Below are 22,424 nucleotides of genomic sequence, written 5' to 3' on the forward strand. Positions count from 1 at the left end.
CTTGCACCGCTTGTAAGAGACACATTTTTTAATAGAGCATTATAAGAAAACAAAAAGTTACAATTATTTAAAAAGTGGGAAAGCGAGTTTTTCATCGCCGGTGACATGTGATACAGGATCAGACAGATTCGTATACTAATCTACATGGCATAGGTTACACTGCAGTTATCCTGCACTATTATTTGCTATGTTCATACTAATGTTAGAATACTGTAAACTTTGGGAAACCACATCTGTTGCGCCTGAGATTTTGCCTTACATCCCCCCCCCCCCCCCACCATGCCAAAATCCTGAGTATTTTTTTTTTTTTTTAATACAGCGGGGAGCTTCAAATGCAGTTCTTATAAGGGTATGTTCACACGGCCTATTTACGGACGTAAATCGGGCGTTTTTGCCCCGAATTACGCCCGAAAATAGCGCCTCAATAGCGCTGACAAACATCTGCCCATTGAAAGCAATGGGCAGACGTTCGTCTGTTCACACGAGGCGTATATTTACGCGCCGCTGTCAAATGACGGCGCGTAAATAGACGCCCGCGTAGAAGAAGTGACCTGTCACTTCTTTGGCCGTAATTGGAGCCGCTATTCATTGACTCCAATGAATAGCAGCGCTAATTACGGCCGTAATGGACGCGGCGTTCAAGCGCCTGCACATGCCGGTACGGCTGAAATTACGGGGATGTTTTCAGGCTGAAACATCCCCGTAATTTCAGCCGTAACGGACGCCCTCGTGTGAACATACCCTAATAGTCAATCCTCTTTCTACACCAATCTAAAAAATGGAAGACTCTAGTAAGGTAGCATCTCCTAGTCAAGAAATATGCCATTTTTGGCTGTAGACTCGGTGACTGAACACAGTCAGTACAGTATGTGCAAAAATCTCTACGTCACATCAATCTGATAGCTTACCTATGATAAAAAGAGAAGGATTTAAGGTGTATTCACACGTGCAGGCTTTGTTCAGGTTTTTTATGCAGTTTTTGAAGCCAAAAACCAGGTGCGGCTCATAGAGAGACACATACTACTTCTCTTATTTGAATCCACACCTGGTTTTGGCTTCAAAAACTGCATAAAAAAAACCTGATCAAAACCTGCACCTGTGAATAAGCCCTTAGGGTAGTTTATAAGGAATAATTTACTGTAATTACGCTCAGAGGCAGCAGTGGTACTCAAGTATACAGCAGCAAGTAGTTACATACTTTGTATTTCTACAGTTAGTCTTCGCCCATATCTGTCTAATGACATATTCTTAGGGTATGTCCACACGGCCTATTTTCGGCTGTTTTTCGGCCATAAACAGCCGAAAAATTTGAAGCAGAACGCCTCCACACATCTGCCCATTGATTTCAATGGAAAAAACGACGTTCTGTTCCGAAGGGCCGTATTTTTTACGCTGCCGTTTTGAAAAACGGCTGCGTAAAAAACGGCCGCGAAAGAGAAGTGCAGGTCACTTCTTGGGAAGTTCTTGGAGCCGTTTTTCATTGACTCTATGGAAAACAGCTCCAAAAACGGCCGTAAAAAACACCACGACAATCGCGAGTGGATTAAAAAATGTCTGAAAATCAGAAGCGGTTTTCCCTTGAAAACAGCTCCGTATTTTCAGACGTTTTTGACTCAGCGTGTGAACATACCCTTAGTAAACAAATACTACAGTTCAGTTTTTTTACATAAATTGTGGTCTGCTAAAATCACACAGGCGGTTAATCTCAAATCCGCAAGTCCAAAACAAGGGAGAAAACAATAGGAACATTGAACAAAATAATAATAAAAAAAACAAAACACCCAGAACTCAAAATAAACAGCAGCTAGGGAAGTAGACGCAGCAGGAACTTCTCTGAAATGTTTTGTTCTGCTCTAGGCAGATGACTTAATTTACCGTAACACTTTAGTGACCAGTCTATTTTGGGCTTTAATGACTGAGCGATTTTTAGTTTTTTTGATCGTCATATTTCAAAAGCTATAACTTTTTAATTATTCTGTAGACATAGCTGTGAAAGGGCTTGCTTTCGGTGGGACAAGTTGTATGTTTTAATGGCAGAATTTTTAGATACATATAATTTATTGATTAACTTTTTTGGGAGGGTAATGGAAAAAAAACCTGACATTTTGCTATTCTTTTTTGCGCCTTAAATTTACTCCGTTTATCATGTGAGATAAAAACGATAATAACTGTATTCTGCATGTCGTTACAATTATGGCGATACCAAATTTATATTGTTTTTTTATGTTTTGCTTTTACACAATAAGGTTTCTTTCACATCTGCGTCAGGGCTCCCTTCAGGGGTTCCATCTGAGCTTTCCGTAAGGGGAACCCATGAACGGAACCCTGACTGAGGTTCCATGCACACAATGTAAAAACCGCCCGTAATTACGGACCAATTTACTTCTAATGTCCACGAACACCTACCCGTTTATTTACGGGAATTTGTCCGGGCCTTAGAAGTGTGCCGCAAAAGATAGGACATATCCTATCTTTTGCTTATCACATACCGTGCTCCCATACTTTGTATTGGAGCAGGAAAATGCGGCCGGCCGTACCCGCAATCTTTAAAGTGTAGCTAAACGTTTAACAAACTTCTGACATGTCATAGTGACATGTCAGAAGTTTGATTGGTGGGGGTCCGAGCACTGAGACCCCCACCAATCGCTAAAACGAATCAGTGTTGTACCTGAACTGTACAACTCCCATAGGTGAAGGTAACTGCTTCTCCTTGCATTTATTCATCCTACCAACCAGGTTTATCTCTCACCATGTGGCGCTGTGTATCTGTTTTCTCTTTTTAGGTATTACTTTCACAGAGACGGCATTCTTCATTTCACCCTTTCAGAACGGGCCAGGCCAACACTCTGCTAAATTTAGTCAATCAAGTTAAATTATATCCTCTGACCCATAAACATGTATGCAGATTGCCAACCGAGCATCTTTATTTTAAAAGAGCTATTACCTCGAAAAGGCATGCTAAAATCCAAAATGCCTGATCCGTGTTTCCCCCAACAGTAGATGTTGCCGACCTGTAGGACTGCCCCCATACATATTTAGATTGTTGACACATCTTGCCAAAAATCGTCGGGAATGCCCAAAATGTATTTTATGTGTATGGCTAGCTTTATACTAGCCACATACATAGGACACTTATAATGTGGTGACAGAGCCTCTTTAAATGCAAGATTTAATAGTAAATTAAGCAGAATAGAGATTTTGTTGTCTGTCTTCCCTATATATCTGGCGGTGAAGATATTGAGGGTATAGAGACTCCCCAGCTGATATCTGTTGGTTATCCTTCCAATGAATTTTAAGACAAAAGAAGTGAGAGTCCTGTCCCTAAACAGCAGTTTATGTAATTCGAGCCGGGAGAAGAAAGGCAGGGAAACCACAAACAATTAAATTCATAAAGTGGATGTCTTCATTATAGTGCCCTTGGGGCCACATCGCAATTACTGTAAAAACGACAGATCATAGAATAGGGAACACAGGGCCTATTGTTATCTAAGGGAAAAACAAGAGCACGTACTGTTGTCCACTAATCTTTTATCTAAATATCATAGGGTGGGGGAAACAGAAAAATAATACATATAAGCGTTCACATAGGAATTCTCATGTGAAAATCCATAGTATCTATAAAACACACGGGGAATTTATCAACCTTTCCACGCCATTTTGTCTGACAAAGAGTCGAAAAATGGCCCAAAAGTAACAAATTGCATTGAGAATTGCAACTTTTCTATGTGGTAAAAAAAACATTAATAAAAAAAGGCGTGGATTCCTAAAAGGGGGTGGGACCACAGCAGCCTGCCAATTGTATTATAATGGCTGAAAAATTTGGGCATAGCCAGGTAGAGGCCTGTCCCTTGCTCCCCCCCCCCAATCCGACTACCCTCCCTTTTCCATTGGACACCACACCTCTTTGGGTTCCTTCACGCTCTTCAGCATGCTGCGGCTCATACAAAGTACTGACTCAGAGCAGCGTCAGGACGTTGTGTGTGACGCAGCACTCAAGACATTTAGAGCAGAGTCGCATATAAGGCCTTGATGCTGCTTGGCGTCAGTACCTTGTATGAGCAGCCTAATGCTGGGGGAGCAGCGAAGTGATGAGTACACTTATTTTTATTTTATTTCCAATGGGAAGGGGGTAATGGATGGCGCACTGGCGCGGTCATTGCGGCACAAATGTGGCGCACGGCCCATTGAAAGATGCAACACATTTATTAAGAGGCATTTGCCTCTTAATAAATGTGTTGCATCTTACTCCAACTAATTGTTTAAGTCTGGCATATGAAACGCGTGTCTCCATAAATCTCCTCCACAGACTTTATGTGGCACTGAGCTATTAGTAACAGCATAAAGTCGGCCTTACACAACTCTGGGCGGTGAGTCATTTCTGTTTTCAGGCAAAGGAATGAACTTTTAAAGTGTCAAGAAGATTTTCCAACATGTTGCAAAATCTGCATGTTGCTCTGAGCTATGAACTGCTAGAGATTTGCTTCACAGCAGCCACATGGACATAAGAAGTCTCCAATTCACTGCTATGGGAGAGTGTTGTGGGCATGCTCATTGACATGCGCAGAGGTCACTGTGCAGGGAGAGGGAGGAGGTCAGTTGTCCTCATCACCTATTGTCAATGGTGTGATTCTGTGTTATCTGCCTCCAGTTTATAATAGAGGTGTTATCTTTATTTGTAATCCTGTCTGTGATCATAATAAGGTGATTACAAAGAAGTGATCTCTACAGAACAGGAAGTATCAGTCTATTGTGAGGCTCAGTGACCAGTGTGAAAGCTGAAAGATTTCAGGAAGTCTTCAGCATAGATAGCAACATGGAAAATAAAAAAAAATGTATAAAAAGTCCCCAAATTCATGTTGCCCACCCGCTTCGTATTGACAGATTTCTCCTTATTATTGTGCATAGGGGGAATTCTGTCAATCAGCAGCAGGTAGGAGCCCACAGATCATGAATATGCCGGACTTCAGGCTCACAGTATGCTGCATCTAATGAAATGTAAGTTTAGCCAAAACTGCAACATATTCATACACAAAAAAAATGCTGCTCAAAGCACGATGCCTGTCACTACTGCATGCTGCTCTCAGAGGTTATAATGGTGATTGCTAGCTAGTTGTTCCTGATAATAGGAAAACACCCATGACAACAGCAATGACCTAAAAACAAAAATGGGGTAAACGGCGCCACATGGTGCAGGTCACCTAGGTATATTGCTGGAGAGAAGATGAAGGTTGGCAGATGTGCTCACCTGGTGGGGTTGTGCATCCACAGGCACAACCCCGCTATGAGCAGAAGTTGTGTCAGTCAGCTGCAGCCAAACCCCGGCCAGTCGACAGATGCGCTACCGCTGCGTAAATTGATAGTATGGTGAAAAACGGGGACAAAAGAACCAGCGCTGCGGACATCAGAAACGATCCAGAAGAGTTGTTTTTCAATTTTTTTTTATCAAGGCTACGCGTTTCGAAGCTGAACCAGAATCTTCATCAGGCCAAAAGTTACACAAGGAACATGCACAGCATTTATAGTGAGAGAAACGTCTAAAAGAACCGCCAAAAAAGACTAATAAATGATGTCATATGAGGTCAGAGAATAAGAGTGACAGACAAGGACTGAGGCGAATCAAACGCTGTTGAGCAACCTCACTTTGAGTGATGCAAAGTTCTAAAGTGAATAGTCAGAGATATATGTAAAGAAACAAAGATTATAACAAACAATATATTGTAAAATAGATATATACCAGTACATATCACAGGAAAAACTATCCGGGGAATAGAATAATATGCTGTGGTAAAATGCAGAGTTGACATAATACATTTAATATATTATAACCAGGGTAGCAGTTGCGCAATAAAATCGGCTGCGCCGCTGTTATGATAATGACAAGTAGTGGCTGACGATCACCCGCCACTATGATACGGATATACATTGAGGATTAGCAGGTTACCATAGGGACGCAACAATGCTGGTCAAAGCGTGCTGGTAACCGAGGCAACCGGTCAACGGAAGCCTAGGAGGGGAAAAAAAATAGAAGGGGAGAAAGGTAAAGCAAAAGCACAAAGAGTGAGCGGGTGGGAACAGCGTTGCCCTGAGGGCGAGTGCTTACACCAAAAGTATTAAAAATCACAGATTAAGGCCTTATTCACACGAACGTGTCCGTTTTGCGCGCGCAAAAAACGCTGCATTTTGTGCGCGCAAAAGTTCCGTGTTGCATCAGAATTTGGTGCGTGTCTGCGTGATTTCCGCGCATATGCCAGCGTGATGACACTCTGTTTTTATGTTTACAAACATAAAAGCAGGAGGTGCTTTTCTGGTTTCATTCATTTATTTAGCTACTGTAGCGCGAATCACGCGCGGCACACGGAAGTGGTTCCGGGTGCCGTGTGGGATTTTCGCGCACCCATTCACTTCAAAGTGTGCGTGATGCGCGAAAAACGGCCAAGTATAGGACATGTGGTGAGTTTTACGCAGTGCCCATACGCTGCGTGAAAATCACGGTCTGTCTGAACGGCCTCATTGACTAACATGGGTCCGTGAGACGCGCGTGATTTTCACGCACGTATCACGGACGTGAACCACGTTCGTGAACCACGTTCGTGTGAATAAGGCCTTCGGGTGAGAAGTAGATATTTATGATGACAAACTTAATACATATATAGAAAATACAAACATACTATGTGTGGGGCTAGGGGGTCGAACAGTAGGTCTTAATAAAAATACTTTTAAAAAAAAATGTATTTAGTGTTTTGTTTTTTTTAAGATACTCCATCAGCAATGACTAATACCCAAAGTTAACAACTAAAAATTTTTTTTTTTAATACCCTATTAGAGCATCTTACGTTAATAGAAGAGGTTTCCCCGTTCAGGATCTTCATCTATTTGCCAGTGAAAGAGGGTCTCTCTCTCTCTCTCTCTCTCTCTCTCTCTCTCTGGAGGACTCCATACATCTTTGCATTACATGAACAACTCATTGATTTCAATAGGCACCATGTAATGCTTTTTTTTCCTCCTATAGTGGCTGGGGGCATAGAGACCGTACACTTTTAATTTCTTCATTATTTACCTTAGGAATAATACACACATTTTATATGCATACAGTCATAAAAACAATTAAGTCTATCGCTAGAGCTGATCCACAGTTTATAGATGTAATTCAATTGTGAATGCATAACAACCACATATCACAATGATGAGGGTGCACTCCTAAGTGAAGGGTCAGTTAAGCACAGCCTATTAAACACATAATTACAATGATTAAATTTCAGTCTTAAATAATTTTTGATTTTTGATTCTGAAGCCCATTGATAGTTTACAATACAATAATAACTCCTTACAGAGCATAGTCAATATACTTAGTGTCATAATTCCATCATTAATGGTTTATGGCTGGGCTTTTCCTGGTTTGGATTGATCTACCTGCTGGCAATAATCTGATTTATACGAGTTTCATAAACTGTGCAGATGGTTGTTTCTAGTGTATCACAGTTTCCACAACAGAAGTTTTTTTTTAATGAAGATGGTTTTATTTTTGCCAAAGACAAGTGTTTTGGATATCTCTTAGCATTAGTAATATGAGCAGGAGGAATAAAGCGAAGCTTAAGAACCAATGAATTCTGCTATTTATTCATGACAAGATTTAGCATAGGGCTAACAATTAATGTATTTGAAGAGATATGGACTCCCTGGGAGGTTTTTAATGGGGAACTGACAAAAGGGGCCTTGTATAATAACAAGATTATTGTTCCAGCCTGCCTAAGTGCCTCTGACCTATGGACTCATGCACACGGGCACAGAACCTGTACGGCAGTGCATGGGGCCGTATGGTCCTTAGTCCGGAGGCCTCCGTGCACTGCCATACAAGTTCCGCCTGGCTGGGTATGTATGGAGATATTCAACCCTAAAAGGTTCACGTACACAGCCGTTGTTTTCTTCAATTTCCTATCTGTTTTTCTTTTTGGCGGATAGCACACTGAACCTTCATTTCTATGGGACTATGCACATATCCCTTTTTTTTTTTTTTTTTTTTTGCGGATGCGTGTCTTGGTTCCGCAAAATTGAAGTACATGTCCTATTTTTGTCTGTCTCATCCATTCTAGCGTATGGGTCTGCAAATAAAACGGACAGCACACAGAAGCCCTGGGATCCGTGTCTTGCGGTCCACAAAACGGAAACGGTCCTGTGCATCATACCAGTAAGTAATGCTCCTCCAAAACATGATTACAGTACGGGACAGTTGTCCTGCAGCGAGGCAAGGACTCCTAGCATCGTACATAAGTATGATGCTAGGAGCCCGGCTCCCTGCACTGTGTTCGGTTCGGGATTAGCGGCCGAAATACGTTCCGTCCATTACGGACGTAACATGGTCGTGTGAATCCAGCCTTAGGGTTCTTAGTCTTATAGATTTACTGTCTCCGATATATAATTAAAAAATTTGGGCATGAGGGCAAAGCATATGTCTTGGGGCTATTGCCCCTGATGTCTTAAGATGTTAGCAACGCCCCTGGCTGCTTAGGAGGCCCAGCGATGCAGCTAAAACTGTGGGCCATCGACCATAAAGAGAAGTTAGGGGGGCCCCCCCAAGAAGGATTTTGCACTGGGGTCCATGGGCCTTTAGCTACACCCCTGGTGCTACATGTATTGTACGGATATAATTTGTACCAGGACGAGCTGCTGCTTTGGCCACCCGGTGAGGGTGGCTCTAGTTCATTATTACTGTACAAGAGCCTGAAGAAGCTTCTGTCCTAAACATATAAAGTGGTTCCCGAGCAGTTGTTTCTGACTTTTCTATGTAAGACCTTGCTTTATATGTATTGGTTGTCTGCTTATTTCTGTTTACTCTCCTTTTTTATTATTTTTGTTTGACATTTCATTGGCTTTAGAAACAATCACTAGATTCCCATAGAGTTATGGATACAAGTTACAATGGTAATCCCAGAATGAATGAATATCATAACCCAAGGAAGCGCTGTACTTGAAAAAAAATTTGACTTTTGTAACAAATATATTTAGATATAAGCCATATATGAAGCTAATTACATATACAAATCCCTGCATTACTGGCCATATCAATAGTCTTTTTGTTCGGATAGCTGGGATGGGCTTGCAGTACTGGAGATTCCCAGAGCCTCATACGTCTTGTGCATGTTTACATGTAAAACCACTGCAATGAAGAGGAGCCGTTTTAAAAGTGCTTCAGAAGAATGGTTGTTTTGTGTGATAAGTAGACACTTTCTAGATAATCCCTCAGAGCTTTCATGACCACATATTTCTGCGCTACCTCTGCATTCATTTTTCTGGTTAGTGTGTGATAGTTCATATAATCGTACAGTGATGAGTAGATACAGTGACATAACATTATAGAAGTAGGGATTTCTTGTTCCTTATATAGCACCAACATATTCCACAACGCTACATCGGTCACTGTCCCTATGGCCTCATTCAGACGGCCGTAATGGGGCCGCATATTAGTGGCCGTATTGCAGCCGCAAGTCTTGGCCCAACAGGGAATCCAACGACCCAAATTGACGGCATCATAGATATGAGGCCTTACTTGAGCCAACTTAGAAAGCAAATTAACACTGACAGGATGTTTTTGAGTGTGGGAGGAAATTGGAGTACCCAGTGGAAACCAACATAAACATGAGGCGAACACAAGAGCTTCATGCAGATTTTGCCCTTGGTCAGATCGGACCCCAGTGCTAACCACTGAGCCACCATGTTGCTTTTATTAAAATTACCCAAGTGGGCACTATAAGTACTCAATATAGAGTCCTACCTCCAACTAGTGTTTAGGGTTCTCCCTGCCGACCTGCTGAAATGCACAGGTAGGCAGGACAGTGTAAATCCTGTGTTTTAGCAAATATTCATTGATTTAAAACCAAGGGGAGTGTCAAACTGAAAACTGGTCAAATTGGGGGCGATTTACTTAGGGTCCTATTACACGGCCCGACGTGGGCCGTGTAAACAAGCGCCGATCAACGAGGCAGCTCCTTGTATGCTCCTTTCACATAGAGCAATGATAGCTTACGTATAGGGACGAGCACTCATTACTCCGATCGCTCGTCCCCATACATTTTGATCATGTCGGCTGCACATCTGCAAAAAAAAATAAAAAAATGGTATGATCCAGCACTTTGTGAAGAAATCTCAGGACTTCATTTTATAAACATTAATGTGATTACCGACAACAATTATTTTTAATGCTGCATAAACTAGATCAGATCACGAACAAGCGTTTGCTCGATCATCACCTGATCATTGCTCTGTTTACACAGGGCAATGATTGGGAATGAGCGATCATATGAACGCTCGTTTGCCGTATTATTGGCCCGTGTAATAGGGCCTTTCGACTGGCGTTTAACATGCCAGTCTAAAAGCATAGTAGGTTGGTATAAAATGTGCCTAATTTATTAAGAGGCTCACGCCTCTTAATAAATGAGATGCATCTCTGGCTGTCCGTATGCCAGAAAGGGAAATCTACGGCAGCTGTGAGCTAGTATAGATTTTCACTGTAATTTTTGCCAGTTTATGGCATAAATTATTGGAAATTTGTGACGCTGCAGAAGGCCAAGCCCCTTTTATTAATCCCCACCCACTTCTCAGTAAAGTCACACTGAGCACATTATGACTTTTGCGGATTTTCTACGCCAGAAAACTAGCATAGAACTATTGAAAAATTCTCTCCGATGTCTTTATAATAGACATACCAAAGGGCAAGATTTGAGAAGGTCAAGGGTGTAGCCTAAATCTTACTCTGAGTGCTGAGATCTTGTAGTGGACATACTGATGACTACTAAGGCTCTCTCTAGAGGACATGTAGTAGTCAACAGTATGCCCAAAGGTCTCCGTGTCTTACAGGAGTTGTACAAGAAAATGTTTGCTTTCTTCTCTAAACAGCGCCACTCTTGTATATAGGCTTTCTGTAGTAATGCACCTCAGCCCAATGCAAGTGAATGAGCTGCAATACCACACACAGTCCATGGACTGGAGTGGCGTGTGTGCGGAAGAAAGAAGGCATGTTCTTTAAATCTCATACAACCCCTTTAAAGGGGTTGTCTCATGATAGACATTGATCGCATATTACTAGGATATGCAATCAATGTCCAATCGATCAGGGTCCAACCAGGGTGACCGATGTTGATCACTAGAACAAAGTAGCAGCACGCTACGCAAGTGCCTGTGCCACTTAGTTTCCACTTGTCTTTTTCAGAGGCCGAGTGCTCGGCACATTATAGTCCATGCCCGACCAATGAGCCACCTGGAAGATCCAAGCAGAGTTAACAAGAAATGATGAAAAGTTATACAATTTTCCAATATACTTTTTGTATCAAATTCTTCAGGGTTTTCAAGATCTTTGCTAGCAGTCGTTCAATAGGAACTTTCATTGTTTACTTCCACGGAGTGAAAATCTGTCCTGGTCATGTGATGGACAAATGATTTGTATGTTTTAAGTGATGACTAATTATTAGTGTTTACATGAAGGATGGGAATAATGACTTGAGATTATAAATACAAAAATATGTATGAAAAATATATATAAAAATGAGGCTGGTTTTATGCAAAATATGACATTTTATATATTGTAATGATGATGAATTGTTTAATCTTTTATAAACCAATGGTGAGCAAATTACAGTGTCGAACGTCACATATAAATAGTGCTATTGTAAAGGATCTGCCAGGCACAGCTTCTTTATCAACGCCCATAGGTAATCAGTCTGCACCTGCATCTACGTCTCTGAGACTGACTCCATCTTCCACCACTCAGGATGGCAGGCTTAGGAGTGGGAGAACCTATCACAGCCTGGCCAGACGGAGCTAGCTCCCGCCCTCTGTCTATTTATACCTGCATTTCCTGTTCCTCCTTGCTTGTGATTCTTCTCTGTTGGTTTCCCAGCCCTGCTGCAGCTTCTTGTACTATTTGTCCCTGCTTCGTATTGACCCTGGCTTGTTGACTACTCTCCTGCTCTGCGTTTGGCACCTCGTACTCTCCCTGTTTGACTCGGCTCGTTTACTACTCTTGTTGCTCACTGTGTTGCCGTGGGCAACTGCCCCGTTTCCCTTAGCTTCTGTGTTCCCTTGTCTGTTTTTCGGTCGTTCACTTATTGAGTGTAGGGACCGTCGCCCAGTTGTACCCAGTCGCCTAGGGCGGGTCGTTGCAAGTAGGCAGGGACTGAGTGGCGGGTAGATTAGGGCTCACTTGTCTGTTTCCCTACCCCCATCATTACAGCTATAGTTAGAGCCAAAACTTTGGAACACGTGGTGAATAATCAGAGGAAATGTTATGCAGTGATGTCTACGTGCGGTTTCCTTTACTTGTGATACACTGGTTGTGTGATGACCACTAAGGTGCTTGGCTAATGTAATCAGTTCGGCACATATGTGTCCATCACATGTCCAGGACCGATCGTTATCAACTGCATGTCACTTCTTGAGACGTTTTTGGAGCCGTTTTTCATTGACTAAATAGAAAAACAGCTCCAAAAACGGCTGCAAAAAACGCAAATTGCTTAAAAAAACGGCTGAAAACAGCTCCGTATTTTACGACTGTTTCTGGTTTGCCATGTGAACATAGCCTAATCATATATAAGGGAATTGCTATTGAATCACTTCACTAATATATTCTAGCGAGGACATTTTTAAAAGTTTGTGGTGCATGTTTGGCGTATATGCCAGGAAAATATCCCAACATATATGTTGGATTTGTAAACTTAATCCCATGACAGTCGCATATGCCACACATTGAAAAACAAAAAAACGACAATGCAGGTTTTTTTGTAGGATCCTCTTTTATTGAAAAGTGTTGTCAACTACAATTCAATACAGTAAAAAGAAAGGAATGCTGATGTATATTACTCAAACGTATATTCCAAAAGACGCTTTTTGCTATACGTCAGACCAATTATGTCTTATGGACACATTCAGTGTACAGGTTGGGAGCATTTCCAGGTACATATGCTGGATGTAGACCATATATTGACCATATTCTAATGCTTCGGTATATTTATCTGTATAAATGTACTAGAGAAATAACAATAATATTAATACAAACAGATCAATGCACAGCGAGGGTTTTTCCATAGAAGCGTGGCTTTGACTGAAGATATAGAGGAATAGCACCACCAGCTGGCATTTACCAGTTACTGCATCCATGCAGCGGAGCATTCAAAGCAGATCAAAATTTAACAAAATGGACAACAAAACCATTCGTAATGATAATTAAAATGTGTCCCAGAGATCTTACTTGGTGACAGTGCTGCCAGGGTGAAGGGTGTGGGTAATGGGTGGTATTGACCGACCTGGGCTACACATATACGAATATGCGGATGACACATATGTAAACAAACCTCCCTGCCATGGTTTTCCCATGAGAGACATTTATGACATATCCACAGGATATGTCATAAATGTCAGATAGATGCGAGTCCCACACCTATGTCTAGAACGGGGCCCTTAAACCCCGTTCTATCGCTCTGTGTTGCTGCTGAATCCGGTGAATTCCAACCATGATAAAGGGTACCCCTAAACCCTGTTCTAGCTTAGTCTGATCTCGCGGCCTCCCGGCCACTTCCTGGTTAAATGGTTGGGAGTTATAAAAACAGCATAGCTCGCTGAGCTACAGTTTACGTAAGTCCCATAGAACTGAATGGTAGTTACAAAAACAGTGTAGTTCGCATGCTGCGCTGCTTCCATAACTGCCGTTCACTGCTATGGGAGTTCCGGAAACAGCGTAGCTCAGCGAGCTATGCTGTTTTCATAACTCCCAACCACTTAACCAGGAAGTGGCCGGGAGGCAGCGAGATCAGACAAAGCTAGAACGGGGTTTAGCCGCAACACAGAGCGGTAGAACGGGGTTTAGGGGGCCCCTTTATCATGGTCGGAATTCAACTGATTCAGCCGCAACACAGAGCGGTAGAACGAGGTTTAGGGGGCCCCCATTCTAGAGATAGGTGCAGGTCTTGAAGGTGGGAACCGCATCTATATGACATTTATGAGATATCCTGAAGATGTGTCATAAATGTCTCTCATGGGAAAACCCCTTTAAGGAACACTCTGGGGAAAAAAAGAATACACTATGTTATGTCTAGTGCAGGACCTGAGGGGAAGGTGCATGACAAAAGGATTCAAAGAACACCAAATACATCTCTGTGTCTCCGTATTTATGGATCCGCAAAAAAACAGAGAGATGTAGGGTAATCCCCTGGCATTGCATAGCTTCCGTAATTATGGATGCCAGGGATGCACATCCGTAGCCGTCCATAATTACGGAACTGCCCATAGACTTCTATGGGGAGTCTGTGACGTAATTACGGACAAAGAAAGGACATGTTCTATCATTTCTAGGGGAACAGACACCCATCCGTAAAAATACGAAAAGGTGTCCGTAGCCCATAGAAATTAATGGGTCCGAAATTTCTAGTACGTAATTACGGATGAAAAATATGGTCGTGTGCATGGGAACTAAGGCCAAGTAAGTAAGGCTTCATTCATCATCTTCGTTGATTTAAATGGTGACGGATCCGGTGCAAATGGTTTCCGTTTGACACCGTTGTGCAAGGGTTCCATCCTTTTTACGGAATCAATACCGTTGTCGACTGCGCTATTCATTCTTTCCAAACAGTCAGATCTGTCACCATTGAAATCAATGTTGATGCGAACAGCAACCTATGGTTTCCGTTTGTTTGTTTGTTTGTTTGGCTTCCATTCATGGGTTCCGCTGACGGAAAGCTCCAACGGAACCCATGAACGGAGTCCCGATACAGATGTGAACGAAGCCTAATAACCATGGATGATATAAGACATGAGTGGGGAAAAAATTGGAAATTACTTGGAGACCAGGCATGGGACAAAAAGACATAGAGGGCAGAGTGGAGACCAAAATAAGCAAACACCTTTTATGTCTTGATGAAGTGGGCCCCATTGCAAGGATTGCAATGGCGAACCATGATTACTTGTTACGCCCCTGATTAATGGTAATGTCCCTGGTGGTCTAGAGCATTGATCGAGTCATTGATAAAGTCAATGGTGGTCTAGGGCAGTGCAGTGGATCACTGCAGAGCAGGTGACAGAGAGTACTTTGTTCTACATTCAGGTTGTCCCTGGGGGTCCAGTCCTTGGGAGTCCCCCAGGAAATGGGGGCCTTGAGAATTTGTCTAAATTGCCACCCTCAAAAACCAGGTAGCCTGCTTTGACTACAGGAAGCACCACAATCCGAGCCCCCAAATAACCTCAATCAAGGCTCATTTGGCCAACAAGCAAAGAAACCAGACACCAAATGTATTCTTTTCTCTATCCGTGGGGATGTCCATAGCTGATACCAAAACATCAACCGCCACCGGAATTACCTGGGGGCATGCTGACTCCCAGTGACCCAAAATCGACTTTAACACAAATGTGTCAACCAGCAGTCATAACATACACAACAAATGACACAACATACAACAAGTGGGGTAGCACCAAATAGGGAGTATATAGTATAACAATAGTATATAGCAGTTAAGGCCTTATGCAAATGCCCATCGGAATTTTGGCAGAATCATGTTGAGAACAGTGCACCCACCGTCCCCCTCTCAGGTCCTGCACTAGACATAATGCAGTGTATCAGTATTCCCAGAAGTGTTCTCTAAGGGCAGATTTACACGAACGTGTAATACGTCCGTGCAACGCGCGTGCTTTTCACGCGCGTCGCACGGACCTATGTTAGTCTATGGGGCCGTGCAGACGGTTCGTGATTTTTGCACAGTGTGAGTCCGCTGAGTAAAACTCACGACATGTCCTATATTTGTGCGTTTTTCGCGCATCATGCACCCGTTGATGTCAATGGGTGCGTGAAAATCACGCATTCCACACGGAGGCACCTCTGTAGGACGCGCGTTTTTCACGCAACAGCAGTCAAAACTATGATTGAAAACAGAAAAGCACCACGTGCTTTTCTGCTTACAAACAGTGTCATAATGATGACGCCTGCGCGAAAATCACGCAGCCGCGCATCATATGGTGATGCCACACGGAGCTGTTAAGTGCCTTTTGTGCGCGCAAAACGGCGCGTTTTTTGCGCGTGCAAAACGCACACGCTCGTGTAAATCCAGCCTTAAAGGGTTTGTCCAGGCACAGACAACTGATGACCTATCCATAGGATAGGTGGGGGTCCAACACCTGTTATGCAGGGTATGCAGTATTCAGAGCCAGAACAGATGGTTCCGACTACCACATAGCGGCCGTGCTGCAGCACAGCAACTCTGCAGCACGGCCGCTATTCCGTGACCGGAGCCATCTGCTTCCGGCTTGGACATCCAGTGCCTGGAGGCAGCTAATCGGTGCAGGGTCGGGGTTTCAGACCCCCACCGATCATATACGGATGACCTATCCTGTGGATAGGTCATCAGTTGACCATGCCTGGACAACCCCTTTAAGAGTTTTGGGAATTGAGTAATTATTTTTTTACCCTACTCATCAAAAGTATAATATTCCTTGAAGAACTGAATTGGACACGGTGATAGTATCCTATGATGTATACACTGAAAAAATGGACATCTAAAATTCATTTAGTATCAAATTCTAAGTAGAATCCTTATTAATGTTCCAAAACTCACATTATAAGACGACAAAGTGCCAGAACTGCGCTGTGTAAACATTCATCATTGTAATTACAAGGAGTTGGCCTGACTTTAATACAACTCATCTGTTATTATAAACCACAATATCGAAGCTTGATACTTTTATGATTATTATTAACAACATCCGGGTTCTCATGTCATTTTTAGAAATTGTACTAACCAATAAAATGCAATCCCTCAAGGGATTAACAAGGTTTATGCTTCTTTCCTTACAAAGAAATAGTACGCTGTCCCAGAGTCCTCTGATGTCATGACTGCTATAAAAGGACCTATCAGGAATAACAGCAATGCACAAAAGAAAAGTCTTACACTGCGGCTCCTGGCATTAGTCTTCTGAACAAGTATGTAATATACAGTAATATCCCTTTAATCCGGTATCCAAGACTTTACTAAATCTCATAATCTGCTACTTGTTTTTAGCCCAGTATTGCATTATTATATTAAATTTTACCAGACAACTAAAGCTTCATTTACCTGAGCAGATACGCTTATTAGCGCTCTTCGATGATTGTGGTAAGCGATCTAATAGCGATTACAGACAAGTATCTACGCACAACGTGATCGTCTCAATAATCATTAAAAATGACCAACGATTATTTTTATGTTTGCCTAAACAATTATTTGTCTGATCAATGAGCATTTTATCATCGCTAGTCGTTTTGTCACTCCGCCTACTAACAATTATCGGGGCACGACGCGCCTTATCGTTGGAATCTGACCGATTATCTGCTCAGGTAATGGGATTTAAGCAGAAAGAACAAATGAGAAAATGGATCAGATTAAAACAGCAGGTTTTGTGGTGACAGGTTTTTTGTCTTCCCGAGGACTCTCTAGCCGTAGAAGTAGGTTTTATCCACTATTGTATGACTGTCCGATAATCCGATCCAATTGATGCCAGATAAAAGGAACTTTGATGTATTCCCTTTTTAATCTATTGTCTCTATTTAAAGTGCACCTCCAATTATATAGAAACAGGATAAGGCTGAATTCACACGAGCATGTTCGGTCCGTAAAGGACAGAACGTATTTCGGCCGCAAGTCCCGGACCGAACACAGTGCAGGGAGCCGGGCTCCTAGCATCATAGTTATGTACGACGCTAGGAGTCCCTGCCTCTCCGTGGAACTACTGTCCCGTACTGAAAACATGATTACAGTACGGGACAGTTGTCCCGCAGCGAGGCAGGGACTCCTAGCGTCGTACATAAGTATGATCATAGGAGCCCGGCTCCCTGCAGTGTGTTCGGTCCTGGACTTGCGGCCGAAATACGTTCCGTCCTTTACGGACGTAACATGCTCGTGTGAATCCAGCCTTATAGTGCAAGTGTCAACAATAATAGATTTTTTTTTTTAATTACTTGCATTGCCGATTCTGTGCCTAAATAGAAGCACGGAATGGATGAAGTCTTGTGGCAGGCTGCTTATAACTGTGCTCTGCTCTGTCTCCTAGGCTCCCGTATCTAGTATGGCGGCCAGCGCAGAACGCTCGGTCTTCTACACAGTTATAAGCCACTTGCAGCACGGACCGCGGCCACTCCATGTTTCTATTTTGAAGCGGAATTGGCAAAGCAAGTGATTTAGAAAAACGGTTTTGTTTTTTTGTGCAAACTTCTGCACCTTTTCCTATGAAATTAGGAAATGGCAGCCATTACACCTCCTATAAGGATTTGATCCTATTTTCCAGACTCCTGAATAGCTAAACTGCAAAGCAATGCAGCAAATAGGAGAAAGCGAAAGTATCAATGCATAACCGGACAGATTTATCCTTCCCGGAGTCTGGAAACGTGTTGTGAAATCATATACAGGAGCTGTAATGGCAGCCATTTTCTGCTATCACTTTTGGAGCATATCTATGTTAAAAGATTTTTTGTAAACACTAAAGCTACCATTGAAGAAGAATTGGGGTAATTCGTGGACAGTTTGCAACCAGGCAGCTGCTGCCAAGGCAAATAAAATCATGTGATGCATCCAGAGTAATAGATGCACATGAAAATAATAGCTTCCCCTCTATAAAAATCACTAGTCAGACCCCACCTGGAATATTGTGTACAACTTTGTGTACCTGTGTATAAGAACATAACTGAACTAAGTATGAACTATAGCAGGTGAAAACAGAAGGTAGGATCCAGCGAGATGTAATAACGTGGGGAAACTCGGTTTCCACTTTATTGGATCATGAACAATAAATAACGAACACAGGAACAGAATGTTATTGCAAGGTGGTTAAAAATGGCAGGTATAAAGCAGCCTACGCGTTTCGAGCGCGGTCTGTGCTCTTATTCATGGCTAGTTCTAGTGTGCTGCTGTGAGCCATAGGTGTAGTTATACAACGAACAGGTAAAAGGCGGTGCCCAGGCAACGACAACGCCCCCAGAATGTAATACTGCAGGTGGAAGATTAACCCCTGCTGCTAATGTTGAAAGTAGGAGAAGGGGAAGATGAGCGATGAACATAGATAGACCTGGGCAATATGCGATGAGTAGAATGGTCTAATAGCCTTGCGAATATCATAGTCACAAAGATAAAAACCAAGAGGATAGTAGAGTGGTACGTATAACAATATTGTAAGAAATACGTGATGTATGGAAACTCCAAGAGGCTCACAGGGCATCACTAATGAACAGTGAATAGTGAAAGACAGGGAAAGAAAACCAAAAAAAGAAATACATTGAATGGAATGAATTTTTTTTTTATACTTGACATAAAAGATAAGTAATAATAAGTGACAGAATGCATTCGACACATGGAATAAAACAGTTGTACTAACTATACATTGCAGACTAATTGATAGAACGCAAAATAGTGGTGTCTGTCCGTAGCGAACATAAAGCATATGATGGTACAAATGGAGTATCTATGACTATCAAAAATTGATTAAAAAAAGCTATAGCAGGTGCAAAGGGGGTGACCAAGGTAATTAAGGGAATTGGTGATTGCGCCACTAAGAAAAGTTCTCAACTTTCGGTTATTCAGAATAGAAAAAAGATGGCTTAGGGGAAATCTAATTACGATGTACAAATTATATAAATGGACAGTACAGAGACCTTTATATTATGGGCCATTCTCGAAGTCCAGAGGAAAATAGGGTTTCTGTGCTCAACGTAACATTTTTCTCATAGATTTCATTGCAACATGGGATAGGCCCTTGCCACTAGGAGGCTGACACTAGGTAGGAAGAAGTTTTGGCTCTGCCCAGGCCATACCCTTACCACAGACACTGGCTAAATTATTTTGTACAGAAGCAGAAGACAAAAAACTAACAAAACATGTCCATAGTCCCAGGAGAGAAAAAAACCCACAACAAAACAGCCAGAATATGTGCCGGGCCTGGAACAAACCAAAATATGGCGGGATCTGTATCCCCCAATGATTTCAACGCGAGGAAGATTTTACGGTGAGTACAAAAATCCTATTTTCTCAAAGGTGACACAGCACCAGAGGGAGGCACACGTCTAACATACAGTTGACTGTATGCGACTCAGACTGGCACTAGAGCAGGCCAATGATTCTGGTAAAATTTTGTGAAGGTATGCACAGAAGCCCAGGTAGCAGCCCTGCACACCTGAGCAACTGAAGCTTGTCCGCCTAGAAGTGACCCAAAGGGAAGAAACTTTGCTCTTGGAACCATAGGCATTGTTCCTTTGACAGACCGTATCCAACTATCCAAATAGTGGCGATGCGTTCTACTTTTAGGTAGGACAATCTCTTCATTGATATGAAGGCAGAGACCACCTTCAGGTGGAGTTGTTGGTCTGAATTTCTGACCAAGCGATCCTGAAGAAAAAAAAAAGTCCAATGGGAGAGGGCCAGGAAGATTGCCGTGAATTCCAAAAGGTTGATCTACAAGGATGTGTCATGGATCGTGTGGAGGCCAAAAATTGCAACCCACCGGATAGGCTGACATCCATTGAGATGACAAGCAACTGGAGGTGGAAGAAACCGTCCCAGCTTGATAGCCGGTGAAGTCTACCACCAACGCAACTCCTGACGAATCCGAGAGGGCAAGAGGAACAACTTGTCCAGTGAGTTCAGAGACTTTTCCCAGCACTAAAGGATTGTCCCCGAAGGGGCCTGGAGTATATGTGAGCATATGAAACTGACTCGCAGATTGACACCATACTGCCCAGCACCCGCATTCAAAAATGGATGGACGAGGGGTGTTCCAGCATAACAAGGGCCATGTTGACTCACAGAGTCCTGATCTTGTCCTCAGGGAGATGGACATTCATTGACCTGGTGTTGAAGTTCATCCACAAAAGCTCCATGTGCTGAATTGGGACCAAGAATGATTTCTCTTCCCGGTTGATAAACCCGAACCTTTTTAACATGTCCCGAGTGATGTGGAGACTGAAGATTGTCCTTTCAGGTGGGGCCTCCACCAAGAATTCGTTCAAGTAAGGGAGGACAGCAACTCCCCATGCGCAGGAGAAGCACAATGAAAGTCGCTACGGCCTTGGTGTAGACCCATGGCAATCCCGAAGGGGAGGGCAACAAACTGGAAATGTTGACAACCTCTCAGAACAAAGAGAAGGCAGCGGACGGCACAGGTGGTTCTGAAGCAGAAGGAAACTCTTACGGCCAGTAGCCTCAGAAATAGCTTCATCCAGACACTTTCCGAAAAGTCTGCAACCAATAAAGGGATGGCCAAGCAGGGCTTTTTTGGAAGTCTGATTGGCTGCCCACGATTCCAGCAAAATAGAGTGCCGAATGGCAATTAAATCAGCCGTTGCATGGGCATTGAAGTGGGCTGACTGAGAGGAAGCTTTAAATAAGAACTTTGAAGTGTGAATCATTTGAGAAGCGAGTTCAGACATATCCTGCTGTGGCACTCCTTTCCGGATACTGCGATGTAGAGGTTTCGGCTAAATCAAGCATGCTTTACTCACCCAAGCAGATGCAAATGCTGGGCACAGAGCGGACACTGTGCCTACAGTTGCAGACTTGGTTTGGGAATCCAATGTCTTTTCAAAATCGTCACTGAGTGATGCCGTATCTGACAGTAGGATGGTGGGGCTTTTTGACAGCCGTGAGATAGGCGGATACCAAAGGAGAAACAGACCATTTTTAGATAAAGTCCTTATGGAAACAGCGATGCGCTCGTCAGGTTGTTTCCACTAAGGACAAAATTTACTCAAACTCGTTATGGTTTGGAAAGCATTGCCTTTGGTGCCCTAAGGGTGCCTTCTGCTGAGGAGGGATGTTGTGTTTATCCTTTACATAAAAGGTGTCCCTGACAGCACGTACCAATGACTACATGGCAGCTGTCAATTGAGTCGTGTTCTAAAACTGAATCAGAGGAAACACTATAGGGAAGAGACTGATCCTGATTGGAAGCAGCTGCTCCATTGATGGCCCTAAAAGGGGACCCAAGGAGGGAACCTGACAAGGAGCAGGACTTGTCCCGGTCACTTCTGCGCCTTTTATAAGATATACCATGAGAGGTACACTGTATATTATCCAAGGGAGGGGAAGGAATGGCATGAAGTTCACCTGCAAGCACTCCAAAGACTCAACCATGGTTTGGGAGAGACTGGAAATTAGCCCTAAGTCCTGAGCAAAGACCATTCAGGGGGTTTAGCATTCAGGGGCCTGGATTGCAGACACTGTTGGCAGAATGGGTTAGGGTGGCCACATGTAAACTTTTTATTACAACTACAAGCATAGTATGTAGCCATGCCCCCCTGCGCCGGCTGCCTAATGGGACCTCCCGAGATAAAGAAGCATCACAAGAGTGAGGGAAACTGAAAGACAACCAACAGGGTCAAAGGGAACCCCTGGGAAAGCTGAACCTACTAAAAAATGAGTGACCTCTTAAGA

Source organism: Rhinoderma darwinii, chromosome 12 (genome assembly GCF_050947455.1).
Source record: "Rhinoderma darwinii isolate aRhiDar2 chromosome 12, aRhiDar2.hap1, whole genome shotgun sequence".
Taxonomy (NCBI): Eukaryota; Metazoa; Chordata; class Amphibia; order Anura; family Rhinodermatidae; genus Rhinoderma; species Rhinoderma darwinii.